At 44.4% G+C, this 20,169-nt stretch overlaps 1 protein-coding gene and 127 non-coding genes across 128 annotated transcripts in view; 127 read left to right on the top strand and 1 right to left on the bottom strand.

Annotated features, from left to right (window-relative positions):
- Positions 1-20,169, bottom strand: part of LOC145212703 (dynein beta chain, ciliary-like) — a 96,756-nt gene that overhangs the window by 51,836 nt on the left and 24,751 nt on the right. The gene's annotated exons all lie outside the window — the stretch shown is intronic.
- Trnas-uga (transfer RNA serine (anticodon UGA)) lies at positions 51-132 on the top strand. The gene has a single exon. It is a non-coding gene; the product is annotated as a tRNA-Ser (tRNA).
- On the top strand, positions 203-284 carry Trnas-uga (transfer RNA serine (anticodon UGA)). The gene has a single exon. It is a non-coding gene; the product is annotated as a tRNA-Ser (tRNA).
- Trnas-uga (transfer RNA serine (anticodon UGA)) lies at positions 359-440 on the top strand. Its single transcript has one exon. It is a non-coding gene; the product is annotated as a tRNA-Ser (tRNA).
- Positions 513-594, top strand: Trnas-uga (transfer RNA serine (anticodon UGA)). The gene has a single exon. It is a non-coding gene; the product is annotated as a tRNA-Ser (tRNA).
- On the top strand, positions 668-749 carry Trnas-uga (transfer RNA serine (anticodon UGA)). The gene has a single exon. It is a non-coding gene; the product is annotated as a tRNA-Ser (tRNA).
- Positions 824-905, top strand: Trnas-uga (transfer RNA serine (anticodon UGA)). The gene has a single exon. It is a non-coding gene; the product is annotated as a tRNA-Ser (tRNA).
- Positions 976-1,057, top strand: Trnas-uga (transfer RNA serine (anticodon UGA)). Its single transcript has one exon. It is a non-coding gene; the product is annotated as a tRNA-Ser (tRNA).
- Trnas-uga (transfer RNA serine (anticodon UGA)) lies at positions 1,137-1,218 on the top strand. The gene has a single exon. It is a non-coding gene; the product is annotated as a tRNA-Ser (tRNA).
- Positions 1,291-1,372, top strand: Trnas-uga (transfer RNA serine (anticodon UGA)). The gene has a single exon. It is a non-coding gene; the product is annotated as a tRNA-Ser (tRNA).
- On the top strand, positions 1,445-1,526 carry Trnas-uga (transfer RNA serine (anticodon UGA)). The gene has a single exon. It is a non-coding gene; the product is annotated as a tRNA-Ser (tRNA).
- On the top strand, positions 1,596-1,677 carry Trnas-uga (transfer RNA serine (anticodon UGA)). Its single transcript has one exon. It is a non-coding gene; the product is annotated as a tRNA-Ser (tRNA).
- Positions 2,208-2,289, top strand: Trnas-uga (transfer RNA serine (anticodon UGA)). The gene has a single exon. It is a non-coding gene; the product is annotated as a tRNA-Ser (tRNA).
- On the top strand, positions 2,362-2,443 carry Trnas-cga (transfer RNA serine (anticodon CGA)). The gene has a single exon. It is a non-coding gene; the product is annotated as a tRNA-Ser (tRNA).
- Trnas-cga (transfer RNA serine (anticodon CGA)) lies at positions 2,516-2,597 on the top strand. Its single transcript has one exon. It is a non-coding gene; the product is annotated as a tRNA-Ser (tRNA).
- Trnas-uga (transfer RNA serine (anticodon UGA)) lies at positions 2,677-2,758 on the top strand. The gene has a single exon. It is a non-coding gene; the product is annotated as a tRNA-Ser (tRNA).
- Trnas-uga (transfer RNA serine (anticodon UGA)) lies at positions 2,827-2,908 on the top strand. Its single transcript has one exon. It is a non-coding gene; the product is annotated as a tRNA-Ser (tRNA).
- Positions 2,980-3,061, top strand: Trnas-uga (transfer RNA serine (anticodon UGA)). The gene has a single exon. It is a non-coding gene; the product is annotated as a tRNA-Ser (tRNA).
- On the top strand, positions 3,133-3,214 carry Trnas-uga (transfer RNA serine (anticodon UGA)). The gene has a single exon. It is a non-coding gene; the product is annotated as a tRNA-Ser (tRNA).
- On the top strand, positions 3,286-3,367 carry Trnas-uga (transfer RNA serine (anticodon UGA)). The gene has a single exon. It is a non-coding gene; the product is annotated as a tRNA-Ser (tRNA).
- Positions 3,440-3,521, top strand: Trnas-uga (transfer RNA serine (anticodon UGA)). The gene has a single exon. It is a non-coding gene; the product is annotated as a tRNA-Ser (tRNA).
- On the top strand, positions 3,594-3,675 carry Trnas-uga (transfer RNA serine (anticodon UGA)). The gene has a single exon. It is a non-coding gene; the product is annotated as a tRNA-Ser (tRNA).
- Positions 3,748-3,829, top strand: Trnas-cga (transfer RNA serine (anticodon CGA)). Its single transcript has one exon. It is a non-coding gene; the product is annotated as a tRNA-Ser (tRNA).
- Positions 3,902-3,983, top strand: Trnas-cga (transfer RNA serine (anticodon CGA)). Its single transcript has one exon. It is a non-coding gene; the product is annotated as a tRNA-Ser (tRNA).
- On the top strand, positions 4,056-4,137 carry Trnas-cga (transfer RNA serine (anticodon CGA)). Its single transcript has one exon. It is a non-coding gene; the product is annotated as a tRNA-Ser (tRNA).
- Positions 4,209-4,290, top strand: Trnas-cga (transfer RNA serine (anticodon CGA)). The gene has a single exon. It is a non-coding gene; the product is annotated as a tRNA-Ser (tRNA).
- Positions 4,370-4,451, top strand: Trnaf-aaa (transfer RNA phenylalanine (anticodon AAA)). Its single transcript has one exon. It is a non-coding gene; the product is annotated as a tRNA-Phe (tRNA).
- On the top strand, positions 4,520-4,601 carry Trnas-uga (transfer RNA serine (anticodon UGA)). Its single transcript has one exon. It is a non-coding gene; the product is annotated as a tRNA-Ser (tRNA).
- Positions 4,674-4,755, top strand: Trnas-uga (transfer RNA serine (anticodon UGA)). Its single transcript has one exon. It is a non-coding gene; the product is annotated as a tRNA-Ser (tRNA).
- Positions 4,828-4,909, top strand: Trnas-uga (transfer RNA serine (anticodon UGA)). The gene has a single exon. It is a non-coding gene; the product is annotated as a tRNA-Ser (tRNA).
- On the top strand, positions 4,982-5,063 carry Trnas-uga (transfer RNA serine (anticodon UGA)). The gene has a single exon. It is a non-coding gene; the product is annotated as a tRNA-Ser (tRNA).
- Trnas-uga (transfer RNA serine (anticodon UGA)) lies at positions 5,136-5,217 on the top strand. The gene has a single exon. It is a non-coding gene; the product is annotated as a tRNA-Ser (tRNA).
- Trnas-cga (transfer RNA serine (anticodon CGA)) lies at positions 5,290-5,371 on the top strand. Its single transcript has one exon. It is a non-coding gene; the product is annotated as a tRNA-Ser (tRNA).
- Trnas-cga (transfer RNA serine (anticodon CGA)) lies at positions 5,444-5,525 on the top strand. The gene has a single exon. It is a non-coding gene; the product is annotated as a tRNA-Ser (tRNA).
- Positions 5,598-5,679, top strand: Trnas-cga (transfer RNA serine (anticodon CGA)). The gene has a single exon. It is a non-coding gene; the product is annotated as a tRNA-Ser (tRNA).
- Positions 5,751-5,832, top strand: Trnas-cga (transfer RNA serine (anticodon CGA)). Its single transcript has one exon. It is a non-coding gene; the product is annotated as a tRNA-Ser (tRNA).
- On the top strand, positions 5,912-5,993 carry Trnaf-aaa (transfer RNA phenylalanine (anticodon AAA)). Its single transcript has one exon. It is a non-coding gene; the product is annotated as a tRNA-Phe (tRNA).
- Positions 6,062-6,143, top strand: Trnas-uga (transfer RNA serine (anticodon UGA)). Its single transcript has one exon. It is a non-coding gene; the product is annotated as a tRNA-Ser (tRNA).
- On the top strand, positions 6,216-6,297 carry Trnas-uga (transfer RNA serine (anticodon UGA)). The gene has a single exon. It is a non-coding gene; the product is annotated as a tRNA-Ser (tRNA).
- On the top strand, positions 6,370-6,451 carry Trnas-uga (transfer RNA serine (anticodon UGA)). The gene has a single exon. It is a non-coding gene; the product is annotated as a tRNA-Ser (tRNA).
- Trnas-uga (transfer RNA serine (anticodon UGA)) lies at positions 6,524-6,605 on the top strand. Its single transcript has one exon. It is a non-coding gene; the product is annotated as a tRNA-Ser (tRNA).
- On the top strand, positions 6,678-6,759 carry Trnas-cga (transfer RNA serine (anticodon CGA)). The gene has a single exon. It is a non-coding gene; the product is annotated as a tRNA-Ser (tRNA).
- Trnas-cga (transfer RNA serine (anticodon CGA)) lies at positions 6,832-6,913 on the top strand. The gene has a single exon. It is a non-coding gene; the product is annotated as a tRNA-Ser (tRNA).
- Trnas-cga (transfer RNA serine (anticodon CGA)) lies at positions 6,985-7,066 on the top strand. Its single transcript has one exon. It is a non-coding gene; the product is annotated as a tRNA-Ser (tRNA).
- Positions 7,146-7,227, top strand: Trnaf-aaa (transfer RNA phenylalanine (anticodon AAA)). The gene has a single exon. It is a non-coding gene; the product is annotated as a tRNA-Phe (tRNA).
- On the top strand, positions 7,296-7,377 carry Trnas-uga (transfer RNA serine (anticodon UGA)). Its single transcript has one exon. It is a non-coding gene; the product is annotated as a tRNA-Ser (tRNA).
- On the top strand, positions 7,450-7,531 carry Trnas-uga (transfer RNA serine (anticodon UGA)). The gene has a single exon. It is a non-coding gene; the product is annotated as a tRNA-Ser (tRNA).
- On the top strand, positions 7,604-7,685 carry Trnas-uga (transfer RNA serine (anticodon UGA)). Its single transcript has one exon. It is a non-coding gene; the product is annotated as a tRNA-Ser (tRNA).
- Trnas-uga (transfer RNA serine (anticodon UGA)) lies at positions 7,758-7,839 on the top strand. The gene has a single exon. It is a non-coding gene; the product is annotated as a tRNA-Ser (tRNA).
- Positions 7,912-7,993, top strand: Trnas-cga (transfer RNA serine (anticodon CGA)). The gene has a single exon. It is a non-coding gene; the product is annotated as a tRNA-Ser (tRNA).
- On the top strand, positions 8,066-8,147 carry Trnas-cga (transfer RNA serine (anticodon CGA)). Its single transcript has one exon. It is a non-coding gene; the product is annotated as a tRNA-Ser (tRNA).
- Trnas-cga (transfer RNA serine (anticodon CGA)) lies at positions 8,220-8,301 on the top strand. The gene has a single exon. It is a non-coding gene; the product is annotated as a tRNA-Ser (tRNA).
- Positions 8,373-8,454, top strand: Trnas-cga (transfer RNA serine (anticodon CGA)). The gene has a single exon. It is a non-coding gene; the product is annotated as a tRNA-Ser (tRNA).
- Trnaf-aaa (transfer RNA phenylalanine (anticodon AAA)) lies at positions 8,534-8,615 on the top strand. The gene has a single exon. It is a non-coding gene; the product is annotated as a tRNA-Phe (tRNA).
- Trnas-uga (transfer RNA serine (anticodon UGA)) lies at positions 8,684-8,765 on the top strand. The gene has a single exon. It is a non-coding gene; the product is annotated as a tRNA-Ser (tRNA).
- Positions 8,838-8,919, top strand: Trnas-cga (transfer RNA serine (anticodon CGA)). The gene has a single exon. It is a non-coding gene; the product is annotated as a tRNA-Ser (tRNA).
- On the top strand, positions 8,991-9,072 carry Trnas-uga (transfer RNA serine (anticodon UGA)). Its single transcript has one exon. It is a non-coding gene; the product is annotated as a tRNA-Ser (tRNA).
- On the top strand, positions 9,145-9,226 carry Trnas-uga (transfer RNA serine (anticodon UGA)). The gene has a single exon. It is a non-coding gene; the product is annotated as a tRNA-Ser (tRNA).
- Positions 9,299-9,380, top strand: Trnas-cga (transfer RNA serine (anticodon CGA)). Its single transcript has one exon. It is a non-coding gene; the product is annotated as a tRNA-Ser (tRNA).
- Trnaf-aaa (transfer RNA phenylalanine (anticodon AAA)) lies at positions 9,453-9,534 on the top strand. The gene has a single exon. It is a non-coding gene; the product is annotated as a tRNA-Phe (tRNA).
- Trnas-uga (transfer RNA serine (anticodon UGA)) lies at positions 9,603-9,684 on the top strand. Its single transcript has one exon. It is a non-coding gene; the product is annotated as a tRNA-Ser (tRNA).
- On the top strand, positions 9,757-9,838 carry Trnas-uga (transfer RNA serine (anticodon UGA)). Its single transcript has one exon. It is a non-coding gene; the product is annotated as a tRNA-Ser (tRNA).
- On the top strand, positions 9,911-9,992 carry Trnas-uga (transfer RNA serine (anticodon UGA)). The gene has a single exon. It is a non-coding gene; the product is annotated as a tRNA-Ser (tRNA).
- Positions 10,065-10,146, top strand: Trnas-uga (transfer RNA serine (anticodon UGA)). Its single transcript has one exon. It is a non-coding gene; the product is annotated as a tRNA-Ser (tRNA).
- Positions 10,219-10,300, top strand: Trnas-cga (transfer RNA serine (anticodon CGA)). Its single transcript has one exon. It is a non-coding gene; the product is annotated as a tRNA-Ser (tRNA).
- On the top strand, positions 10,373-10,454 carry Trnas-cga (transfer RNA serine (anticodon CGA)). Its single transcript has one exon. It is a non-coding gene; the product is annotated as a tRNA-Ser (tRNA).
- Trnas-cga (transfer RNA serine (anticodon CGA)) lies at positions 10,526-10,607 on the top strand. The gene has a single exon. It is a non-coding gene; the product is annotated as a tRNA-Ser (tRNA).
- Positions 10,687-10,768, top strand: Trnaf-aaa (transfer RNA phenylalanine (anticodon AAA)). Its single transcript has one exon. It is a non-coding gene; the product is annotated as a tRNA-Phe (tRNA).
- On the top strand, positions 10,837-10,918 carry Trnas-uga (transfer RNA serine (anticodon UGA)). The gene has a single exon. It is a non-coding gene; the product is annotated as a tRNA-Ser (tRNA).
- Positions 10,991-11,072, top strand: Trnas-uga (transfer RNA serine (anticodon UGA)). The gene has a single exon. It is a non-coding gene; the product is annotated as a tRNA-Ser (tRNA).
- Trnas-uga (transfer RNA serine (anticodon UGA)) lies at positions 11,145-11,226 on the top strand. Its single transcript has one exon. It is a non-coding gene; the product is annotated as a tRNA-Ser (tRNA).
- Trnas-uga (transfer RNA serine (anticodon UGA)) lies at positions 11,299-11,380 on the top strand. Its single transcript has one exon. It is a non-coding gene; the product is annotated as a tRNA-Ser (tRNA).
- Trnas-cga (transfer RNA serine (anticodon CGA)) lies at positions 11,453-11,534 on the top strand. Its single transcript has one exon. It is a non-coding gene; the product is annotated as a tRNA-Ser (tRNA).
- Positions 11,607-11,688, top strand: Trnas-cga (transfer RNA serine (anticodon CGA)). The gene has a single exon. It is a non-coding gene; the product is annotated as a tRNA-Ser (tRNA).
- Trnas-cga (transfer RNA serine (anticodon CGA)) lies at positions 11,761-11,842 on the top strand. The gene has a single exon. It is a non-coding gene; the product is annotated as a tRNA-Ser (tRNA).
- Positions 11,914-11,995, top strand: Trnas-cga (transfer RNA serine (anticodon CGA)). Its single transcript has one exon. It is a non-coding gene; the product is annotated as a tRNA-Ser (tRNA).
- Positions 12,075-12,156, top strand: Trnaf-aaa (transfer RNA phenylalanine (anticodon AAA)). Its single transcript has one exon. It is a non-coding gene; the product is annotated as a tRNA-Phe (tRNA).
- Trnas-uga (transfer RNA serine (anticodon UGA)) lies at positions 12,225-12,306 on the top strand. Its single transcript has one exon. It is a non-coding gene; the product is annotated as a tRNA-Ser (tRNA).
- Trnas-cga (transfer RNA serine (anticodon CGA)) lies at positions 12,379-12,460 on the top strand. The gene has a single exon. It is a non-coding gene; the product is annotated as a tRNA-Ser (tRNA).
- Positions 12,532-12,613, top strand: Trnas-uga (transfer RNA serine (anticodon UGA)). Its single transcript has one exon. It is a non-coding gene; the product is annotated as a tRNA-Ser (tRNA).
- On the top strand, positions 12,686-12,767 carry Trnas-uga (transfer RNA serine (anticodon UGA)). Its single transcript has one exon. It is a non-coding gene; the product is annotated as a tRNA-Ser (tRNA).
- On the top strand, positions 12,840-12,921 carry Trnas-cga (transfer RNA serine (anticodon CGA)). Its single transcript has one exon. It is a non-coding gene; the product is annotated as a tRNA-Ser (tRNA).
- On the top strand, positions 12,994-13,075 carry Trnas-cga (transfer RNA serine (anticodon CGA)). The gene has a single exon. It is a non-coding gene; the product is annotated as a tRNA-Ser (tRNA).
- Trnaf-aaa (transfer RNA phenylalanine (anticodon AAA)) lies at positions 13,155-13,236 on the top strand. Its single transcript has one exon. It is a non-coding gene; the product is annotated as a tRNA-Phe (tRNA).
- Positions 13,305-13,386, top strand: Trnas-uga (transfer RNA serine (anticodon UGA)). Its single transcript has one exon. It is a non-coding gene; the product is annotated as a tRNA-Ser (tRNA).
- Trnas-cga (transfer RNA serine (anticodon CGA)) lies at positions 13,458-13,539 on the top strand. Its single transcript has one exon. It is a non-coding gene; the product is annotated as a tRNA-Ser (tRNA).
- Trnas-cga (transfer RNA serine (anticodon CGA)) lies at positions 13,612-13,693 on the top strand. Its single transcript has one exon. It is a non-coding gene; the product is annotated as a tRNA-Ser (tRNA).
- Positions 13,765-13,846, top strand: Trnas-uga (transfer RNA serine (anticodon UGA)). The gene has a single exon. It is a non-coding gene; the product is annotated as a tRNA-Ser (tRNA).
- Positions 13,919-14,000, top strand: Trnas-cga (transfer RNA serine (anticodon CGA)). The gene has a single exon. It is a non-coding gene; the product is annotated as a tRNA-Ser (tRNA).
- Positions 14,072-14,153, top strand: Trnas-uga (transfer RNA serine (anticodon UGA)). The gene has a single exon. It is a non-coding gene; the product is annotated as a tRNA-Ser (tRNA).
- Trnas-uga (transfer RNA serine (anticodon UGA)) lies at positions 14,226-14,307 on the top strand. Its single transcript has one exon. It is a non-coding gene; the product is annotated as a tRNA-Ser (tRNA).
- On the top strand, positions 14,380-14,461 carry Trnas-cga (transfer RNA serine (anticodon CGA)). The gene has a single exon. It is a non-coding gene; the product is annotated as a tRNA-Ser (tRNA).
- On the top strand, positions 14,534-14,615 carry Trnas-cga (transfer RNA serine (anticodon CGA)). The gene has a single exon. It is a non-coding gene; the product is annotated as a tRNA-Ser (tRNA).
- Trnas-cga (transfer RNA serine (anticodon CGA)) lies at positions 14,688-14,769 on the top strand. The gene has a single exon. It is a non-coding gene; the product is annotated as a tRNA-Ser (tRNA).
- Trnas-cga (transfer RNA serine (anticodon CGA)) lies at positions 14,841-14,922 on the top strand. The gene has a single exon. It is a non-coding gene; the product is annotated as a tRNA-Ser (tRNA).
- Trnaf-aaa (transfer RNA phenylalanine (anticodon AAA)) lies at positions 15,002-15,083 on the top strand. The gene has a single exon. It is a non-coding gene; the product is annotated as a tRNA-Phe (tRNA).
- Positions 15,152-15,233, top strand: Trnas-uga (transfer RNA serine (anticodon UGA)). The gene has a single exon. It is a non-coding gene; the product is annotated as a tRNA-Ser (tRNA).
- On the top strand, positions 15,306-15,387 carry Trnas-cga (transfer RNA serine (anticodon CGA)). Its single transcript has one exon. It is a non-coding gene; the product is annotated as a tRNA-Ser (tRNA).
- Positions 15,459-15,540, top strand: Trnas-uga (transfer RNA serine (anticodon UGA)). Its single transcript has one exon. It is a non-coding gene; the product is annotated as a tRNA-Ser (tRNA).
- Positions 15,613-15,694, top strand: Trnas-uga (transfer RNA serine (anticodon UGA)). Its single transcript has one exon. It is a non-coding gene; the product is annotated as a tRNA-Ser (tRNA).
- On the top strand, positions 15,767-15,848 carry Trnas-cga (transfer RNA serine (anticodon CGA)). Its single transcript has one exon. It is a non-coding gene; the product is annotated as a tRNA-Ser (tRNA).
- On the top strand, positions 15,921-16,002 carry Trnas-cga (transfer RNA serine (anticodon CGA)). Its single transcript has one exon. It is a non-coding gene; the product is annotated as a tRNA-Ser (tRNA).
- Trnaf-aaa (transfer RNA phenylalanine (anticodon AAA)) lies at positions 16,082-16,163 on the top strand. The gene has a single exon. It is a non-coding gene; the product is annotated as a tRNA-Phe (tRNA).
- Positions 16,232-16,313, top strand: Trnas-uga (transfer RNA serine (anticodon UGA)). The gene has a single exon. It is a non-coding gene; the product is annotated as a tRNA-Ser (tRNA).
- Positions 16,385-16,466, top strand: Trnas-cga (transfer RNA serine (anticodon CGA)). The gene has a single exon. It is a non-coding gene; the product is annotated as a tRNA-Ser (tRNA).
- On the top strand, positions 16,539-16,620 carry Trnas-cga (transfer RNA serine (anticodon CGA)). The gene has a single exon. It is a non-coding gene; the product is annotated as a tRNA-Ser (tRNA).
- Trnas-uga (transfer RNA serine (anticodon UGA)) lies at positions 16,692-16,773 on the top strand. The gene has a single exon. It is a non-coding gene; the product is annotated as a tRNA-Ser (tRNA).
- On the top strand, positions 16,846-16,927 carry Trnas-cga (transfer RNA serine (anticodon CGA)). Its single transcript has one exon. It is a non-coding gene; the product is annotated as a tRNA-Ser (tRNA).
- Positions 16,999-17,080, top strand: Trnas-uga (transfer RNA serine (anticodon UGA)). The gene has a single exon. It is a non-coding gene; the product is annotated as a tRNA-Ser (tRNA).
- Trnas-uga (transfer RNA serine (anticodon UGA)) lies at positions 17,153-17,234 on the top strand. The gene has a single exon. It is a non-coding gene; the product is annotated as a tRNA-Ser (tRNA).
- Trnas-cga (transfer RNA serine (anticodon CGA)) lies at positions 17,307-17,388 on the top strand. The gene has a single exon. It is a non-coding gene; the product is annotated as a tRNA-Ser (tRNA).
- Trnas-cga (transfer RNA serine (anticodon CGA)) lies at positions 17,461-17,542 on the top strand. The gene has a single exon. It is a non-coding gene; the product is annotated as a tRNA-Ser (tRNA).
- Trnaf-aaa (transfer RNA phenylalanine (anticodon AAA)) lies at positions 17,622-17,703 on the top strand. The gene has a single exon. It is a non-coding gene; the product is annotated as a tRNA-Phe (tRNA).
- Positions 17,772-17,853, top strand: Trnas-uga (transfer RNA serine (anticodon UGA)). The gene has a single exon. It is a non-coding gene; the product is annotated as a tRNA-Ser (tRNA).
- Trnal-caa (transfer RNA leucine (anticodon CAA)) lies at positions 17,925-18,006 on the top strand. The gene has a single exon. It is a non-coding gene; the product is annotated as a tRNA-Leu (tRNA).
- Positions 18,079-18,160, top strand: Trnas-cga (transfer RNA serine (anticodon CGA)). Its single transcript has one exon. It is a non-coding gene; the product is annotated as a tRNA-Ser (tRNA).
- Trnas-uga (transfer RNA serine (anticodon UGA)) lies at positions 18,232-18,313 on the top strand. Its single transcript has one exon. It is a non-coding gene; the product is annotated as a tRNA-Ser (tRNA).
- Trnas-cga (transfer RNA serine (anticodon CGA)) lies at positions 18,386-18,467 on the top strand. The gene has a single exon. It is a non-coding gene; the product is annotated as a tRNA-Ser (tRNA).
- Positions 18,539-18,620, top strand: Trnas-uga (transfer RNA serine (anticodon UGA)). Its single transcript has one exon. It is a non-coding gene; the product is annotated as a tRNA-Ser (tRNA).
- Positions 18,836-18,917, top strand: Trnas-cga (transfer RNA serine (anticodon CGA)). Its single transcript has one exon. It is a non-coding gene; the product is annotated as a tRNA-Ser (tRNA).
- Trnas-uga (transfer RNA serine (anticodon UGA)) lies at positions 18,989-19,070 on the top strand. Its single transcript has one exon. It is a non-coding gene; the product is annotated as a tRNA-Ser (tRNA).
- On the top strand, positions 19,143-19,224 carry Trnas-uga (transfer RNA serine (anticodon UGA)). The gene has a single exon. It is a non-coding gene; the product is annotated as a tRNA-Ser (tRNA).
- Trnas-cga (transfer RNA serine (anticodon CGA)) lies at positions 19,297-19,378 on the top strand. Its single transcript has one exon. It is a non-coding gene; the product is annotated as a tRNA-Ser (tRNA).
- Positions 19,451-19,532, top strand: Trnas-cga (transfer RNA serine (anticodon CGA)). Its single transcript has one exon. It is a non-coding gene; the product is annotated as a tRNA-Ser (tRNA).
- On the top strand, positions 19,605-19,686 carry Trnas-cga (transfer RNA serine (anticodon CGA)). Its single transcript has one exon. It is a non-coding gene; the product is annotated as a tRNA-Ser (tRNA).
- Trnas-uga (transfer RNA serine (anticodon UGA)) lies at positions 19,759-19,840 on the top strand. Its single transcript has one exon. It is a non-coding gene; the product is annotated as a tRNA-Ser (tRNA).
- Positions 19,913-19,994, top strand: Trnas-uga (transfer RNA serine (anticodon UGA)). Its single transcript has one exon. It is a non-coding gene; the product is annotated as a tRNA-Ser (tRNA).
- Positions 20,069-20,150, top strand: Trnas-uga (transfer RNA serine (anticodon UGA)). Its single transcript has one exon. It is a non-coding gene; the product is annotated as a tRNA-Ser (tRNA).

Below are 20,169 nucleotides of genomic sequence, written 5' to 3'. Positions count from 1 at the left end.
GTTTTAATGCCGTCTTTATTCGATAATGAAACGAATAAACGTAATTGTCAGCTGCGATGGCCGAGTGGTTAAGGCGTTGGACTTGAAATCCAATGGGATATTCCCTCACAGGTTCGAACCCTGTTCGCAGCGTTTGTCCTATTTTTTAGGTGTGTTTTAATGCTGTCTGCATTCGACAATGAACGAAGAAACGAAATTGTCAGATGCGATGGCCGAGTGGTTAAGGCGTTGGACTTGAAATCCAATGGGATATTCCCGCACAGGTTCGAACCCTGTTCACAGCGTTTTACACTCTGCCTATAAGGTGTGTTTTAATGCCGTCTTCGTTCGACAATGAAACAAAGAAGCGAAACTGTCAGCTGCGATGGCCGAGTGGTTAAGGCGTTGGACTTGAAATCCAATGGGATATTCCCGCACAGGTTCGAACCCTGTTCGCAGCGTTTTGTCTATTTTTATAGGTGTGTTTTAATGCTGTGTTGATTCGATTATGAAACAAAGAAGCGAAACTGTCAGCTGCGATGGCCGAGTGGTTAAGGCGTTGGACTTGAAATCCAATGGGATATTCCCGCACAGGTTCGAACCCTGTTCGCAGCGTTTTACACTTTTCCATAAGGTGTGTTTTAATGCTGTCTTTATTCGACAATGAAACAAAGAAGCGAAACTGTCAGCTGCGATGGCCGAGTGGTTAAGGCGTTGGACTTGAAATCCAATGGGATATTCCCGCACAGGTTCGAACCCTGTTCGCAGCGTTTTGCCTATTTTTGTATAGGGGTGTTTTAATGCTGTCTTTATTCGATAATGAAACAAAGAAACGGAATTGTCAGCTGCGATGGCCGAGTGGTTAAGGCGTTGGACTTGAAATCCAATGGGATATTCCCGCACAGGTTCGAACCCTGTTCGCAGCGTTTTGCCTATTTTTTAGGTGTGTCCTAATGCTGTCTGCACTCGATAATAAACGAAGAAGCGAAACTCTCAGCTGCGATGGCCGAGTGGTTAAGGCGTTGGACTTGAAATCCAATGGGATATTCCCTCACAGGTTCGAACCCTGTTCGCAGCGTTTTACACTTTGCCTATTTTTTAGGTGTGTCTTAATGCTGTCTGCATTCGATATAATAAATGAAGGAGCGAAACTGTCAGCTGCGATGGCCGAGTGGTTAAGGCGTTGGACTTGAAATCCAATGGGATATTCCCGCACAGGTTCGAACCCTGTTCGCAGCGTTTTGCCTATTTTTGTAGGTGTGTTTTAATGCCGTCTTTATTCGATAATGAAACGAAGAAACGAAATTGTCAGCTGCGATGGCCGAGTGGTTAAGGCGTTGGACTTGAAATCCAATGGGATATTCCCGCACAGGTTCGAACCCTGTTCGCAGCGTTTTGCCTATTTTTGTAGGTGTGTTTTAATGCCGTCTTTATTCGATAATGAAACGAAGAAACGAAATTGTCAGCTGCGATGGCCGAGTGGTTAAGGCGTTGGACTTGAAATCCAATGGGATATTCCCTCACAGGTTCGAACCCTGTTCGCAGCGTTTGTCCTATTTTTAGGTGTGTTTTAATGCTGTCTGCATACGACAATGAACGAAGAAACGAAATTGTCAGATGCGATGGCCGAGTGGTTAAGGCGTTGGACTTGAAATCCAATGGGATATTCCCGCACAGGTTCGAACCCTGTTCGCAGCGTTTTACACTTTGCCTATATAAGGTGTGTTTTAAAGTGATGGGACGATACCAGAATTTGAAGCGAGTACCGATACCGAGTACGAGTACCACATGTATATATCTTCGATACCGAGTACCGAGTACGATTACCGAGTACTTAAGTGTAGTGTTGTACTTAGTTGTATATCACTAGCTAATTTATCTGCCATGCTCGGGGTAAAGGCGTGCGCACACATATGCCGAAAAATGTAATCACCACGTGATAGCGAAAAAGACGTACGTAAACTGGCGGGACTTTTTTCCAATTTTGTGCTGTCCGAAGCAAATATTGGCCAAAAGTTGCCCGTATTCTTATGGTGTAAATCGGCCTTCGGTACTCGCACGTTGGTATCGAAAACTGAGACAAAATATTTCGATACGGAGTACGAGTATCGATACAACGGAAATCGTTCGATACCTTCGATACCGAGTACCGGGTACCGGGTACTCGTCCCATCACTAGTTTTAATGCCGTCTTCGTTCGACAATGAAACAATGAAGCGAAACTGTCAGCTGCGATGGCCGAGTGGTTAAGGCGTTGGACTTGAAATCCAATGGGATATTACCGCACAGGTTCGAACCCTGTTCGCAGCGTTTTGCCTATTTTTGTGGGTGTGTTTTAATGCCGTCTTTATTCGATAATGAAACGAAGAAACGAAATTGTCAGCTGCGATGGCCGAGTGGTTAAGGCGTTGGACTCGAAATCCAATGGGATATTCCCGCACAGGTTCGAACCCTGTTCGCAGCGTTTTGCCTATTTTTGTAGTTGTGTTTTAATGCCGTCTTTATTCGATGATGAAACGAAGAAACGAAATTGTCAGCTGCGATGGCCGAGTGGTTAAGGCGTTGGACTCGAAATCCAATGGGATATTCCCGCACAGGTTCGAACCCTGTTCGCAGCGTTTTACAATTTGCCTATGTTTGTAATTGTGTTTTAATGCCGTTTTCATTCGATAATGAAACAAAGAAGCGAAATTGTCAGCTTCGATGGCCGAGTGGTTAAGGCGTTGGACTTGAAATCCAATGGGATATTCCCGCACAGGTTCGAACTCTGTTCGCAGCGTTTTACACTTTGCCTATTTTTGTAGCTGTGTCTTTATTCGATACTGAAACAAAGAAGCGAAATTGTCAGCTGCGATGGCCGAGTGGTTAAGGCGTTGGACTTGAAATCCAATGGGATATTCCCGCACAGGTTCGAACCCTGTTCGCAGCGTTTTGCCTATTTTCTAGGTGTGTTTTAATGCTGTCTTTATTCGATAATGAAACAAAGAAGCAAAATTGTCAGCTGCGATGGCCGAGTGGTTAAGGCGTTGGACTTGAAATCCAATGGGATATTCCCGCACAGGTTCGAACCCTGTTCGCAGCGTTTTGCCTAGTTTGTAGGTGTGTTTTAATGCTGTCTTCGTTCGACAATGAAACAAAGAAACGAAATTGTCAGCTGCGATGGCCGAGTGGTTAAGGCGTTGGACTTGAAATCCAATGGGATATTCCCGCACAGGTTCGAACCCTGTTCGCAGCGTTTTGCCTAGTTTGTAGGTGTGTTTTAATGCTGTCTTCGTTCGACAATGAAACAAAGAAACGAAATTGTCAGCTGCGATGGCCGAGTGGTTCAGGCGTTGGACTTGAAATCCAATGGGATATTCCCGCACAGGTTCGAACCCTGTTCGCAGCGTTTTGCCTATTTTTGTAGGTGTGTTTTAATACTGTCTGTATTCGATAATGAAACAAAGAAACGAAACTGTCAGCTGCGATGGCCGAGTGGTTAAGGCGTTGGACTTGAAATCCAATGGGATATTCCCGCACAGGTTCGAACCCTGTTCGCAGCGTTTTGCCTATTTTTGTAGGTGTGTTTTAATACTGTCTGTATTCGATAATGAAACAAAGAAAAGAAACTGTCAGCTGCGATGGCCGAGTGGTTAAGGCGTTGGACTTGAAATCCAATGGGATATTCCCGCACAGGTTCGAACCCTGTTCGCAGCGTTTTGTCTATTTGCATAGGTGTGTTTTAATGCTGTGCTGATTCGATTATGAAACAAAGAAGAGAAACTGTCAGCTGCGATGGCCGAGTGGTTAAGGCGTTGGACTCGAAATCCAATGGGATATTCCCGCACAGGTTCGAACCCTGTTCGCAGCGATTTGCCTATTTTTGTAGGTGTGTTTTAATGCTGTATTTATTCGATTATGAAACAAAGAAGAGAAACTGTCAGCTGCGATGGCCGAGTGGTTAAGGCGTTGGACTCGAAATCCAATGGGATATTCCCGCACAGGTTCGAACCCTGTTCACAGCGTTTTGTCTATTTTTATAGGTGTGTTTTAATGCTGTATTGATTCGATTATGAAACAAAGAAGCGAAACTGTCAGCTGCGATGGCCGAGTGGTTAAGGCGTTGGACTCGAAATTCAATGGGATATTCCCGCACAGGTTCGAACCCTGTTCGCAGCGTTTGGCTATTTTTGTAGGTGTGTTTTAATGCCGTCTTTATTCGATAATGAAACGAAGAAACGAAATTGTCAGCTGCGATGGCCGAGTGGTTAAGGCGTTGGACTCGAAATCCAATGGGATATTCCCGCACAGGTTCGAACCCTGTTCGCAGCGTTTTACAATTTGCCTATGTTTGTAGTTGTGTTTTAATGCCGTTTTCATTCGATAATGAAACAAAGAAGCGAAATTGTCAGCTTCGATGGCCGAGTGGTTAAGGCGTTGGACTAAAAATCCAATGGGATATTCCCGCACAGGTTCGAACTCTGTTCGCAGCGTTTTACAATTTGCCTATTTTTGTACCTGTGTCTTTATTCGATACTGAAACAAAGAAGCGAAATTGTCAACTGCGATGGCCGAGTGGTTAAGGCGTTGGACTTGAAATCCAATGGGATATTCCCGCACAGGTTCGAACCCTGTTCGCAGCGTTTTGCCTATTTTTGTAGGTGTGATTTAATACTGTCTGTATTCGATAATGAAACAAAGAAAAGAAACTGTCAGCTGCGATGGCCGAGTGGTTAAGGCGTTGGACTTGAAATCCAATGGGATATTCCCGCACAGGTTCGAACCCTGTTCGCAGCGTTTTGTCTATTTGCATAGGTGTGTTTTAATGCTGTGCTGATTCGATAATGAAACAAAGAAGAGAAACTCTCAGCTGCGATGGCCGAGTGGTTAAGGCGTTGGACTTGAAATCCAATGGGATATTCCCGCACAGGTTCGAACCCTGTTCGCAGCGTTTTGCCTATTTTTGTAGGTGTGTTTTAATGCTGTCTTTATTCGATAATGAAACAAAGAAAAGAAACTGTCAGCTGCGATGGCCGAGTGGTTAAGGCGTTGGACTTGAAATCCAATGGGATATTCCCGCACAGGTTCGAACCCTGTTCGCAGCGATTTGCCTATTTTTGTAGGTGTGTTTTAATACTGTCTGTATTCGATAATGAAACAAAGAAAAGAAACTGTCAGCTGCGATGGCCGAGTGGTTAAGGCGTTGGACTTGAAATCCAATGGGATATTCCCGCACAGGTTCGAACCCTGTTCGCAGCGTTTTGTCTATTTGCATAGGTGTGTTTTAATGCTGTGCTGATTCGATTATGAAACAAAGAAGAGAAACTGTCAGCTGCGATGGCCGAGTGGTTAAGGCGTTGGACTCGAAATCCAATGGGATATTCCCGCACAGGTTCGAACCCTGTTCGCAGCGATTTGCCTATTTTTGTAGGTGTGTTTTAATGCTGTATTTATTCGATTATGAAACAAAGAAGAGAAACTGTCAGCTGCGATGGCCGAGTGGTTAAGGCGTTGGACTCGAAATCCAATGGGATATTCCCGCACAGGTTCGAACCCTGTTCACAGCGTTTTGTCTATTTTTATAGGTGTGTTTTAATGCTGTATTGATTCGATTATGAAACAAAGAAGCGAAACTGTCAGCTGCGATGGCCGAGTGGTTAAGGCGTTGGACTCGAAATTCAATGGGATATTCCCGCACAGGTTCGAACCCTGTTCGCAGCGTTTGGTTATTTTTGTAGGTGTGTTTTAATGCCGTCTTTATTCGATAATGAAACGAAGAAACGAAATTGTCAGCTGCGATGGCCGAGTGGTTAAGGCGTTGGACTCGAAATCCAATGGGATATTCCCGCACAGGTTCGAACCCTGTTCGCAGCGTTTTACAATTTGCCTATGTTTGTAGTTGTGTTTTAATGCCGTTTTCATTCGATAATGAAACAAAGAAGCGAAATTGTCAGCTTCGATGGCCGAGTGGTTAAGGCGTTGGACTAAAAATCCAATGGGATATTCCCGCACAGGTTCGAACTCTGTTCGCAGCGTTTTACAATTTGCCTATTTTTGTACCTGTGTCTTTATTCGATACTGAAACAAAGAAGCGAAATTGTCAACTGCGATGGCCGAGTGGTTAAGGCGTTGGACTTGAAATCCAATGGGATATTCCCGCACAGGTTCGAACCCTGTTCGCAGCGTTTTGCCTATTTTTGTAGGTGTGATTTAATACTGTCTGTATTCGATAATGAAACAAAGAAAAGAAACTGTCAGCTGCGATGGCCGAGTGGTTAAGGCGTTGGACTTGAAATCCAATGGGATATTCCCGCACAGGTTCGAACCCTGTTCGCAGCGTTTTGTCTATTTGCATAGGTGTGTTTTAATGCTGTGCTGATTCGATTATGAAACAAAGAAGAGAAACTCTCAGCTGCGATGGCCGAGTGGTTAAGGCGTTGGACTTGAAATCCAATGGGATATTCCCGCACAGGTTCGAACCCTGTTCGCAGCGTTTTGCCTATTTTTGTAGGTGTGTTTTAATGCTGTCTGTATTCGATAATGAAACAAAGAAAAGAAACTGTCAGCTGCGATGGCCGAGTGGTTAAGGCGTTGGACTTGAAATCCAATGGGATATTCCCGCACAGGTTCGAACCCTGTTCGCAGCGATTTGCCTATTTTTGTAGGTGTGTTTTAATGCTGTATTTATTCGATTATGAAACAAAGAAGAGAAACTGTCAGCTGCGATGGCCGAGTGGTTAAGGCGTTGGACTCGAAATCCAATGGGATATTCCCGCACAGGTTCGAACCCTGTTCACAGCGTTTTGTCTATTTTTATAGGTGTGTTTTAATGCTGTATTGATTCGATTATGAAACAAAGAAGCGAAACTGTCAGCTGCGATGGCCGAGTGGTTAAGGCGTTGGACTCGAAATTCAATGGGATATTCCCGCACAGGTTCGAACCCTGTTCGCAGCGTTTGGCTATTTTTGTAGGTGTGTTTTAATGCCGTCTTTATTCGATAATGAAACGAAGAAACGAAATTGTCAGCTGCGATGGCCGAGTGGTTAAGGCGTTGGACTCGAAATCCAATGGGATATTCCCGCACAGGTTCGAACCCTGTTCGCAGCGTTTTACAATTTGCCTATGTTTGTAGTTGTGTTTTAATGCCGTTTTCATTCGATAATGAAACAAAGAAGTGAAATTGTCAGCTTCGATGGCCGAGTGGTTAAGGCGTTGGACTAAAAATCCAATGGGATATTCCCGCACAGGTTCGAACTCTGTTCGCAGCGTTTTACAATTTGCCTATTTTTGTACCTGTGTCTTTATTCGATACTGAAACAAAGAAGCGAAATTGTCAACTGCGATGGCCGAGTGGTTAAGGCGTTGGACTTGAAATCCAATGGGATATTCCCGCACAGGTTCGAACCCTGTTCGCAGCGTTTTGCCTATTTTTGTAGGTGTGTTTTAATACTGTCTGTATTCGATAATGAAACAAAGAAAAGAAACTGTCAGCTGCGATGGCCGAGTGGTTAAGGCGTTGGACTTGAAATCCAATGGGATATTCCCGCACAGGTTCGAACCCTGTTCGCAGCGTTTTGTCTATTTGCATAGGTGTGTTTTAATGCTGTGCTGATTCGATTATGAAACAAAGAAGAGAAACTCTCAGCTGCGATGGCCGAGTGGTTAAGGCGTTGGACTTGAAATCCAATGGGATATTCCCGCACAGGTTCGAACCCTGTTCGCAGCGTTTTGCCTATTTTTGTAGGTGTGTTTTAATGCTGTCTGTATTCGATAATGAAACAAAGAAAAGAAACTGTCAGCTGCGATGGCCGAGTGGTTAAGGCGTTGGACTTGAAATCCAATGGGATATTCCCGCACAGGTTCGAACCCTGTTCGCAGCGTTTTGTCTATTTGCATAGGTGTGTTTTAATGCTGTGCTGATTCGATTATGAAACAAAGAAGAGAAACTGTCAGCTGCGATGGCCGAGTGGTTAAGGCGTTGGACTCGAAATCCAATGGGATATTCCCGCACAGGTTCGAACCCTGTTCGCAGCGATTTGCCTATTTTTGTAGGTGTGTTTTAATGCTGTATTTATTCGATTATGAAACAAAGAAGCGAAACTGTCAGCTGCGATGGCCGAGTGGTTAAGGCGTTGGACTCGAAATCCAATGGGATATTCCCGCACAGGTTCGAACCCTGTTCACAGCGTTTTGTCTATTTTTATAGGTGTGTTTTAATGCTGTGTTGATTCGATTATGAAACAAAGAAGCGAAACTGTCAGCTGCGATGGCCGAGTGGTTAAGGCGTTGGACTCGAAATTCAATGGGATATTCCCGCACAGGTTCGAACCCTGTTCGCAGCGTTTGGCTATTTTTGTAGGTGTGTTTTAATGCCGTCTTTATTCGATAATGAAACGAAGAAACGAAATTGTCAGCTGCGATGGCCGAGTGGTTAAGGCGTTGCACTCGAAATCCAATGGGATATTCCCGCACAGGTTCGAACCCTGTTCGCAGCGTTTTGCAATTTGCCTATGTTTGTAGTTGTGTTTTAATGCCGTTTTCATTCGATAATGAAACAAAGAAGCGAAATTGTCAGCTTCGATGGCCGAGTGGTTAAGGCGTTGGACTAAAAATCCAATGGGATATTCCCGCACAGGTTCGAACTCTGTTCGCAGCATTTTACAATTTGCCTATTTTTGTAGCTGTGTCTTTATTCGATACTGAAACAAAGAAGCGAAATTGTCAGCTGCGATGGCCGAGTGGTTAAGGCGTTGGACTTGAAATCCAATGGGATATTCCCGCACAGGTTCAAACCCTGTTCGCAGCGATTTGCCTATTTTTGTAGGTGTGTTTTAATGCTGTATTTATTCGATTATGAAACAAAGAAGAGAAACTCTCAGCTGCGATGGCCGAGTGGTTAAGGCGTTGGACTCGAAATCCAATGGGATATTCCCGCACAGGTTCGAACCCTGATCGCAGCGTTTTGCCTAGTTTGTAGGTGTGTTTTAATGCTGTCTTCGTTCGACAATGAAACAAAGAAACGAAATTGTCAGCTGCGATGGCCGAGTGGTTAAGGCGTTGGACTTGAAATCCAATGGGATATTCCCGCACAGGTTCGAACCCTGTTCGCAGCGTTTTGCCTATTTTTGTAGGTGTGTTTTAATACTGTCTGTATTCGATAATGAAACAAAGAAACGAAACTGTCAGCTGCGATGGCCGAGTGGTTAAGGCGTTGGACTTGAAATCCAACGGGATATTCCCGCACAGGTTCGAACCCTGTTCGCAGCGTTTTGCCTATTTTTGTAGGTGTGTTTTAATACTGTCTGTATTCGATAATGAAACAAAGAAAAGAAACTGTCAGCTGCGATGGCCGAGTGGTTAAGGCGTTGGACTCGAAATCCAATGGGATATTCCCGCACAGGTTCGAACCCTGTTCGCAGCGTTTTGTCTATTTGCATAGGTGTGTTTTAATGCCGTTTTCATTCGATAATGAAACAAAGAAGCGAAATTGTCAGCTTCGATGGCCGAGTGGTTAAGGCGTTGGACTAAAAATCCAATGGGATATTCCCGCACAGGTTCGAACTCTGTTCGCAGCGTTTTACAATTTGCCTATTTTTGTACCTGTGTCTTTATTCGATACTGAAACAAAGAAGCGAAATTGTCAACTGCGATGGCCGAGTGGTTAAGGCGTTGGACTTGAAATCCAATGGGATATTCCCGCACAGGTTCGAACCCTGTTCGCAGCGTTTTGCCTATTTTTGTAGGTGTGATTTAATACTGTCTGTATTCGATAATGAAACAAAGAAAAGAAACTGTCAGCTGCGATGGCCGAGTGGTTAAGGCGTTGGACTTGAAATCCAATGGGATATTCCCGCACAGGTTCGAACCCTGTTCGCAGCGTTTTGTCTATTTGCATAGGTGTGTTTTAATGCTGTGCTGATTCGATTATGAAACAAAGAAGAGAAACTCTCAGCTGCGATGGCCGAGTGGTTAAGGCGTTGGACTTGAAATCCAATGGGATATTCCCGCACAGGTTCGAACCCTGTTCGCAGCGTTTTGCCTATTTTTGTAGGTGTGTTTTAATGCTGTCTGTATTCGATAATGAAACAAAGAAAAGAAACTGTCAGCTGCGATGGCCGAGTGGTTAAGGCGTTGGACTTGAAATCCAATGGGATATTCCCGCACAGGTTCGAACCCTGTTCGCAGCGATTTGCCTATTTTTGTAGGTGTGTTTTAATGCTGTATTTATTCGATTATGAAACAAAGAAGAGAAACTGTCAGCTGCGATGGCCGAGTGGTTAAGGCGTTGGACTCGAAATCCAATGGGATATTCCCGCACAGGTTCGAACCCTGTTCACAGCGTTTTGTCTATTTTTATAGGTGTGTTTTAATGCTGTATTGATTCGATTATGAAACAAAGAAGCGAAACTGTCAGCTGCGATGGCCGAGTGGTTAAGGCGTTGGACTCGAAATTCAATGGGATATTCCCGCACAGGTTCGAACCCTGTTCGCAGCGTTTGGCTATTTTTGTAGGTGTGTTTTAATGCCGTCTTTATTCGATAATGAAACGAAGAAACGAAATTGTCAGCTGCGATGGCCGAGTGGTTAAGGCGTTGGACTCGAAATCCAATGGGATATTCCCGCACAGGTTCGAACCCTGTTCGCAGCGTTTTACAATTTGCCTATGTTTGTAGTTGTGTTTTAATGCCGTTTTCATTCGATAATGAAACAAAGAAGTGAAATTGTCAGCTTCGATGGCCGAGTGGTTAAGGCGTTGGACTAAAAATCCAATGGGATATTCCCGCACAGGTTCGAACTCTGTTCGCAGCGTTTTACAATTTGCCTATTTTTGTACCTGTGTCTTTATTCGATACTGAAACAAAGAAGCGAAATTGTCAACTGCGATGGCCGAGTGGTTAAGGCGTTGGACTTGAAATCCAATGGGATATTCCCGCACAGGTTCGAACCCTGTTCGCAGCGTTTTGCCTATTTTTGTAGGTGTGTTTTAATACTGTCTGTATTCGATAATGAAACAAAGAAAAGAAACTGTCAGCTGCGATGGCCGAGTGGTTAAGGCGTTGGACTTGAAATCCAATGGGATATTCCCGCACAGGTTCGAACCCTGTTCGCAGCGTTTTGTCTATTTGCATAGGTGTGTTTTAATGCTGTGCTGATTCGATTATGAAACAAAGAAGAGAAACTCTCAGCTGCGATGGCCGAGTGGTTAAGGCGTTGGACTTGAAATCCAATGGGATATTCCCGCACAGGTTCGAACCCTGTTCGCAGCGTTTTGCCTATTTTTGTAGGTGTGTTTTAATGCTGTCTGTATTCGATAATGAAACAAAGAAAAGAAACTGTCAGCTGCGATGGCCGAGTGGTTAAGGCGTTGGACTTGAAATCCAATGGGATATTCCCGCACAGGTTCGAACCCTGTTCGCAGCGTTTTGTCTATTTGCATAGGTGTGTTTTAATGCTGTGCTGATTCGATTATGAAACAAAGAAGAGAAACTGTCAGCTGCGATGGCCGAGTGGTTAAGGCGTTGGACTCGAAATCCAATGGGATATTCCCGCACAGGTTCGAACCCTGTTCGCAGCGATTTGCCTATTTTTGTAGGTGTGTTTTAATGCTGTATTTATTCGATTATGAAACAAAGAAGCGAAACTGTCAGCTGCGATGGCCGAGTGGTTAAGGCGTTGGACTCGAAATCCAATGGGATATTCCCGCACAGGTTCGAACCCTGTTCACAGCGTTTTGTCTATTTTTATAGGTGTGTTTTAATGCTGTGTTGATTCGATTATGAAACAAAGAAGCGAAACTGTCAGCTGCGATGGCCGAGTGGTTAAGGCGTTGGACTCGAAATTCAATGGGATATTCCCGCACAGGTTCGAACCCTGTTCGCAGCGTTTGGCTATTTTTGTAGGTGTGTTTTAATGCCGTCTTTATTCGATAATGAAACGAAGAAACGAAATTGTCAGCTGCGATGGCCGAGTGGTTAAGGCGTTGCACTCGAAATCCAATGGGATATTCCCGCACAGGTTCGAACCCTGTTCGCAGCGTTTTGCAATTTGCCTATGTTTGTAGTTGTGTTTTAATGCCGTTTTCATTCGATAATGAAACAAAGAAGCGAAATTGTCAGCTTCGATGGCCGAGTGGTTAAGGCGTTGGACTAAAAATCCAATGGGATATTCCCGCACAGGTTCGAACTCTGTTCGCAGCATTTTACAATTTGCCTATTTTTGTAGCTGTGTCTTTATTCGATACTGAAACAAAGAAGCGAAATTGTCAGCTGCGATGGCCGAGTGGTTAAGGCGTTGGACTTGAAATCCAATGGGATATTCCCGCACAGGTTCAAACCCTGTTCGCAGCGATTTGCCTATTTTTGTAGGTGTGTTTTAATGCTGTATTTATTCGATTATGAAACAAAGAAGAGAAACTCTCAGCTGCGATGGCCGAGTGGTTAAGGCGTTGGACTCGAAATCCAATGGGATATTCCCGCACAGGTTCGAACCCTGATCGCAGCGTTTTGCCTAGTTTGTAGGTGTGTTTTAATGCTGTCTTCGTTCGACAATGAAACAAAGAAACGAAATTGTCAGCTGCGATGGCCGAGTGGTTAAGGCGTTGGACTTGAAATCCAATGGGATATTCCCGCACAGGTTCGAACCCTGTTCGCAGCGTTTTGCCTATTTTTGTAGGTGTGTTTTAATACTGTCTGTATTCGATAATGAAACAAAGAAACGAAACTGTCAGCTGCGATGGCCGAGTGGTTAAGGCGTTGGACTTGAAATCCAACGGGATATTCCCGCACAGGTTCGAACCCTGTTCGCAGCGTTTTGCCTATTTTTGTAGGTGTGTTTTAATACTGTCTGTATTCGATAATGAAACAAAGAAAAGAAACTGTCAGCTGCGATGGCCGAGTGGTTAAGGCGTTGGACTCGAAATCCAATGGGATATTCCCGCACAGGTTCGAACCCTGTTCGCAGCGTTTTGTCTATTTGCATAGGTGTGTTTTAATGCTGTGCTGATTCGATTATGAAACAAAGAAGAGAAACTGTCAGCTGCGATGGCCGAGTGGTTAAGGCGTTGGACTCGAAATCCAATGGGATATTCCCGCACAGGTTCGAACCCTGTTCGCAGCGTTTTACAATTTGCCTATGTTTGTAGTTGTGTTTTAATGCTGTTTTCATTCGATAATGAAACAAAGAAGCGAAATTGTCAGCTTCGATGTCCGAGTGGTTAAGGCGTTGGACTAAAAATCCAATGGGATATTCCCGCACAGGTTCGAACTCTGTTCGCAGCGTTTTACAATTTGCCTATTTTTGTAGCTGTGTCTTTATTCGATACTGAAACAAAGAAGCGAAATTGTCAGCTGCGATGGCCGAGTGGTTAAGGCGTTGGACTTGAAATCCAATGGGATATTCCCGCACAGGTTCGAACCCTGTTCACAGCGTTTTGCCTATTTTCTAGGTGTGTTTTAATGCTGTCTTTATTCGATAATGAAACAAAGAAGCAAAATTGTCAGCTGCGATGACCGAGTGGTTAAGGCGTTGGACTCGAAATCCAATGGGATATTCCCGCACAGGTTCGAACCCTGTTCGCAGCGATTTGCCTATTTTTGTAGGTGTGTTTTAATGCTGTATTTATTCGATTATGAAACAAAGAAGAGAAACTGTCAGCTGCGATGGCCGAGTGGTTAAGGCGTTGGACTCGAAATCCAATGGGATATTCCCGCACAGGTTCGAACCCTGTTCGCAGCGTTTTGCCCAGTTTGTAGGTGTGTTTTAATGCTGTCTTCGTTCGACAATGAAACAAAGAAACGAAATTGTCAGCTGCGATGGCCGAGTGGTTAAGGCGTTGGACTTGAAATCCAATGGGATATTCCCGCACAGGTTCAAACCCTGTTCGCAGCGATTTGCCTATTTTTGTAGGTGTGTTTTAATGCTGTATTTATTCGATTATGAAACAAAGAAGAGAAACTCTCAGCTGCGATGGCCGAGTGGCTAAGGCGTTGGACTCGAAATCCAATGGGATATTCCCGCACAGGTTCGAACCCTGTTCGCAGCGTTTTGCCTAGTTTGTAGGTGTGTTTTAATGCTGTCTTCGTTCGACAATGAAACAAAGAAACGAAATTGTCAGCTGCGATGGCCGAGTGGTTAAGGCGTTGGACTTGAAATCCAATGGGATATTCCCGCACAGGTTCGAACCCTGTTCGCAGCGTTTTGCCTATTTTTGTAGGTGTGTTTTAATACTGTCTGTATTCGATAATGAAACAAAGAAACGAAACTGTCAGCTGCGATGGCCGAGTGGTTAAGGCGTTGGACTTGAAATCCAATGGGATATTCCCGCACAGGTTCGAACCCTGTTCGCAGCGTTTTGTCTATTTGCATAGGTGTGTTTTAATGCTGTGCTGATTCGATTATGAAACAAAGAAGAGAAACTGTCAGCTGCGATGGCCGAGTGGTTAAGGCGTTGGACTCGAAATCCAATGGGATATTCCCGCACAGGTTCGAACCCTGTTCGCAGCGATTTGCCTATTTTTGTAGGTGTGTTTTAATGCTGTATTTATTCGATTATGAAACAAAGAAGCGAAACTGTCAGCTGCGATGGCCGAGTGGTTAAGGCGTTGGACTCGAAATCCAATGGGATATTCCCGCACAGGTTCGAACCCTGTTCACAGCGTTTTGTCTATTTTTATAGGTGTGTTTTAATGCTGTGTTGATTCGATTATGAAACAAAGAAGCGAAACTGTCAGCTGCGATGGCCGAGTGGTTAAGGCGTTGGACTCGAAATTCAATGGGATATTCCCGCACAGGTTCGAACCCTGTTCGCAGCGTTTGGCTATTTTTGTAGGTGTGTTTTAATGCCGTCTTTATTCGATAATGAAACGAAGAAACGAAATTGTCAGCTGCGATGGCCGAGTGGTTAAGGCGTTGCACTCGAAATCCAATGGGATATTCCCGCACAGGTTCGAACCCTGTTCGCAGCGTTTTGCAATTTGCCTATGTTTGTAGTTGTGTTTTAATGCCGTTTTCATTCGATAATGAAACAAAGAAGCGAAATTGTCAGCTTCGATGGCCGAGTGGTTAAGGCGTTGGACTAAAAATCCAATGGGATATTCCCGCACAGGTTCGAACTCTGTTCGCAGCATTTTACAATTTGCCTATTTTTGTAGCTGTGTCTTTATTCGATACTGAAACAAAGAAGCGAAATTGTCAGCTGCGATGGCCGAGTGGTTAAGGCGTTGGACTTGAAATCCAATGGGATATTCCCGCACAGGTTCAAACCCTGTTCGCAGCGATTTGCCTATTTTTGTAGGTGTGTTTTAATGCTGTATTTATTCGATTATGAAACAAAGAAGAGAAACTCTCAGCTGCGATGGCCGAGTGGTTAAGGCGTTGGACTCGAAATCCAATGGGATATTCCCGCACAGGTTCGAACCCTGATCGCAGCGTTTTGCCTAGTTTGTAGGTGTGTTTTAATGCTGTCTTCGTTCGACAATGAAACAAAGAAACGAAATTGTCAGCTGCGATGGCCGAGTGGTTAAGGCGTTGGACTTGAAATCCAATGGGATATTCCCGCACAGGTTCGAACCCTGTTCGCAGCGTTTTGCCTATTTTTGTAGGTGTGTTTTAATACTGTCTGTATTCGATAATGAAACAAAGAAACGAAACTGTCAGCTGCGATGGCCGAGTGGTTAAGGCGTTGGACTTGAAATCCAATGGGATATTCCCGCACAGGTTCGAACCCTGTTCGCAGCGTTTTGCCTATTTTTGTAGGTGTGTTTTAATACTGTCTGTATTCGATAATGAAACAAAGAAAAGAAACTGTCAGCTGCGATGGCCGAGTGGTTAAGGCGTTGGACTCGAAATCCAATGGGATATTCCCGCACAGGTTCGAACCCTGTTCGCAGCGTTTTGTCTATTTGCATAGGTGTGTTTTAATGCTGTGCTGATTCGATTATGAAACAAAGAAGAGAAACTGTCAGCTGCGATGGCCGAGTGGTTAAGGCGTTGGACTCGAAATCCAATGGGATATTCCCGCACAGGTTCGAACCCTGTTCGCAGCGTTTTACAATTTGCCTATGTTTGTAGTTGTGTTTTAATGCTGTTTTCATTCGATAATGAAACAAAGAAGCGAAATTGTCAGCTTCGATGTCCGAGTGGTTAAGGCGTTGGACTAAAAATCCAATGGGATATTCCCGCACAGGTTCGAACTCTGTTCGCAGCGTTTTACAATTTGCCTATTTTTGTAGCTGTGTCTTTATTCGATACTGAAACAAAGAAGCGAAATTGTCAGCTGCGATGGCCGAGTGGTTAAGGCGTTGGACTTGAAATCCAATGGGATATTCCCGCACAGGTTCGAACCCTGTTCACAGCGTTTTGCCTATTTTCTAGGTGTGTTTTAATGCTGTCTTTATTCGATAATGAAACAAAGAAGCAAAATTGTCAGCTGCGATGACCGAGTGGTTAAGGCGTTGGACTCGAAATCCAATGGGATATTCCCGCACAGGTTCGAACCCTGTTCGCAGCGATTTGCCTATTTTTGTAGGTGTGTTTTAATGCTGTATTTATTCGATTATGAAACAAAGAAGAGAAACTGTCAGCTGCGATGGCCGAGTGGTTAAGGCGTTGGACTCGAAATCCAATGGGATATTCCCGCACAGGTTCGAACCCTGTTCGCAGCGTTTTGCCCAGTTTGTAGGTGTGTTTTAATGCTGTCTTCGTTCGACAATGAAACAAAGAAACGAAATTGTCAGCTGCGATGGCCGAGTGGTTAAGGCGTTGGACTTGAAATCCAATGGGATATTCCCGCACAGGTTCAAACCCTGTTCGCAGCGATTTGCCTATTTTTGTAGGTGTGTTTTAATGCTGTATTTATTCGATTATGAAACAAAGAAGAGAAACTCTCAGCTGCGATGGCCGAGTGGCTAAGGCGTTGGACTCGAAATCCAATGGGATATTCCCGCACAGGTTCGAACCCTGTTCGCAGCGTTTTGCCTAGTTTGTAGGTGTGTTTTAATGCTGTCTTCGTTCGACAATGAAACAAAGAAACGAAATTGTCAGCTGCGATGGCCGAGTGGTTAAGGCGTTGGACTTGAAATCCAATGGGATATTCCCGCACAGGTTCGAACCCTGTTCGCAGCGTTTTGCCTATTTTTGTAGGTGTGTTTTAATACTGTCTGTATTCGATAATGAAACAAAGAAACGAAACTGTCAGCTGCGATGGCCGAGTGGTTAAGGCGTTGGACTTGAAATCCAATGGGATATTCCCGCACAGGTTCGAACCCTGTTCGCAGCGGTTTGCCTATTTTTGTAGGTGTGTTTTAATACTGTCTGTATTCGATAATGAAACAAAGAAAAGAAACTGTCAGCTGCGATGGCCGAGTGGTTAAGGCGTTGGACTCGAAATCCAATGGGATATTCCCGCACAGGTTCGAACCCTGTTCGCAGCGTTTTGTCTATTTGCATAGGTGTGTTTTAATGCTGTGCTGATTCGATTATGAAACAAAGAAGAGAAACTGTCAGCTGCGATGGCCGAGTGGTTAAGGCGTTGGACTCGAAATCCAATGGGATATTCCCGCACAGGTTCGAACCCTGTTCGCAGCGTTTTACAATTTGCCTATGTTTGTAGTTGTGTTTTAATGCCGTTTTCATTCGATAATGAAACAAAGAAGCGAAATTGTCAGCTTCGATGTCCGAGTGGTTAAGGCGTTGGACTAAAAATCCAATGGGATATTCCCGCACAGGTTCGAACTCTGTTCGCAGCGTTTTACAATTTGCCTATTTTTGTAGCTGTGTCTTTATTCGATACTGAAACAAAGAAACGAAATTGTCAGCTGCGATGGCCGAGTGGTTAAGGCGTTGGACTTGAAATCCAATGGGATATTCCCGCACAGGTTCGAACCCTGTTCACAGCGTTTTGCCTATTTTCTAGGTGTGTTTTAATGCTGTCTTTATTCGATAATGAAACAAAGAAGCAAAATTGTCAGCTGCGATGACCGAGTGGTTAAGGCGTTGGACTCAAAATCCAATGGGATATTCCCGCACAGGTTCGAACCCTGTTCGCAGCGATTTGCCTATTTTTGTAGGTGTGTTTTAATGCTGTATTTATTCGATTATGAAACAAAGAAGAGAAACTGTCAGCTGCGATGGCCGAGTGGTTAAGGCGTTGGACTCGAAATCCAATGGGATATTCCCGCACAGGTTCGAACCCTGTTCGCAGCGTTTTGCCCAGTTTGTAGGTGTGTTTTAATGCTGTCTTCGTTCGACAATGAAACAAAGAAACGAAATTGTCAGCTGCGATGGCCGAGTGGTTAAGGCGTTGGACTTGAAATCCAATGGGATATTCCCGCACAGGTTCAAACCCTGTTCGCAGCGATTTGCCTATTTTTGTAGGTGTGTTTTAATGCTGTATTTATTCGATTATGAAACAAAGAAGAGAAACTCTCAGCTGCGATGGCCGAGTGGTTAAGGCGTTGGACTCGAAATCCAATGGGATATTCCCGCACAGGTTCGAACCCTGTTCGCAGCGTTTTGCCTAGTTTGTAGGTGTGTTTTAATGCTGTCTTCGTTCGACAATGAAACAAAGAAACGAAATTGTCAGCTGCGATGGCCGAGTGGTTAAGGCGTTGGACTTGAAATCCAATGGGATATTCCCGCACAGGTTCGAACCCTGTTCGCAGCGTTTTGCCTATTTTTGTAGGTGTGTTTTAATACTGTCTGTATTCGATAATGAAACAAAGAAACGAAACTGTCAGCTGCGATGGCCGAGTGGTTAAGGCGTTGGACTTGAAATCCAATGGGATATTCCCGCACAGGTTCGCAGCGGTTTGCCTATTTTTGTAGGTGTGTTTTAATGCTGTATTGATTCGATTATGAAACAAAGAAGAGAAACTCTCAGCTGCGATGGCCGAGTGGTTAAGGCGTTGGACTCGAAATCCAATGGGATATTCCCGCACAGGTTCGAACTCTGTTCGCAGCGTTTTGCCTAGTTTGTAGGTGTGTTTTAATGCTGTCTTCGTTCGACAATGAAACAAAGAAACGAAATTGTCAGCTGCGATGGCCGAGTGGTTAAGGCGTTGGACTTGAAATCCAATGGGATATTCCCGCACAGGTTCGAACCCTGTTCGCAGCGTTTTGCCTATTTTTGTAGGTGTGTTTTAATACTGTCTGTATTCGATAATGAAACAAAGAAACGAAACTGTCAGCTGCGATGGCCGAGTGGTTAAGGCGTTGGACTTGAAATCCAATGGGATATTCCCGCACAGGTTCGAACCCTGTTCGCAGCGGTTTGCCTATTTTTGTAGGTGTGTTTTAATACTGTCTGTATTGGATAATGAAACAAAGAAAAGAAACTGTCAGCTGCGATGGCCGAGTGGTTAAGGCGTTGGACTCGAAATCCAATGGGATATTCCCGCACAGGTTCGAACCCTGTTCGCAGCGTTTTGTCTATTTGCATAGGTGTGTTTTAATGCTGTGCTGATTCGATTATGAAACAAAGAAGAGAAACTGTCAGCTGCGATGGCCGAGTGGTTAAGGCGTTGGACTCGAAATCCAATGGGATATTCCCGCACAGGTTCGAACCCTGTTCGCAGCGATTTGTCTATTTTTGTAGGTGTGTTTTAATGCTGTATTTATTCGATTATGAAACAAAGAAGAGAAACTGTCAGCTGCGATGGCCGAGTGGTTAAGGCGTTGGACTCGAAATCCAATGGGATATTCCCGCACAGGTTCGAACCCTGTTCGCAGCGTTTTGTCTATTTTTATAGGTGTGTTTTAATGCTGTGTTGATTCGATTATGAAACAAAGAAGAGAAACTGTCAGCTGCGATGGCCGAGTGGTTAAGGCGTTGGACTTGAAATTCAATGGGATATTCCCGCACAGGTTCGAACCCTGTTCGCAGCGTTTTGCCTATTTTTGTAGGTGTGTTTTAATGCTGTCTGCATTCGATAATGAAACAAAGAAACGAAACTGTCAGCTGCGATGGCCGAGTGGTTAAGGCGTTGGACTTGAAATCCAATGGGATATTCCCGCACAGGTCCGAACCCTGTTCACAGCGTTTTACACTCTGCCTATAAGGTGTGTTTTAATGCCGTCTTCGTTCGACAATGAAACAAAGAAGCGAAACTGTCAGCTGCGATGGCCGAGTGGTTAAGGCGTTGGACTTGAAATCCAATGGGATATTCCCGCACAGGTTCGAACCCTGTTCGCAGCGTTTTGTCTATTCTTATAGG

The sequence above is a fragment of the Phallusia mammillata genome, chromosome 2 (genome assembly GCF_965637545.1).
Source record: "Phallusia mammillata chromosome 2, kaPhaMamm4.hap1.1, whole genome shotgun sequence".
In the NCBI taxonomy this organism is placed as follows: domain Eukaryota; kingdom Metazoa; phylum Chordata; class Ascidiacea; order Phlebobranchia; family Ascidiidae; genus Phallusia; species Phallusia mammillata.
The sequence above is the reverse complement of the archived record's forward strand: the minus strand, read 5'-3'. Positions and strand labels throughout refer to the sequence as shown.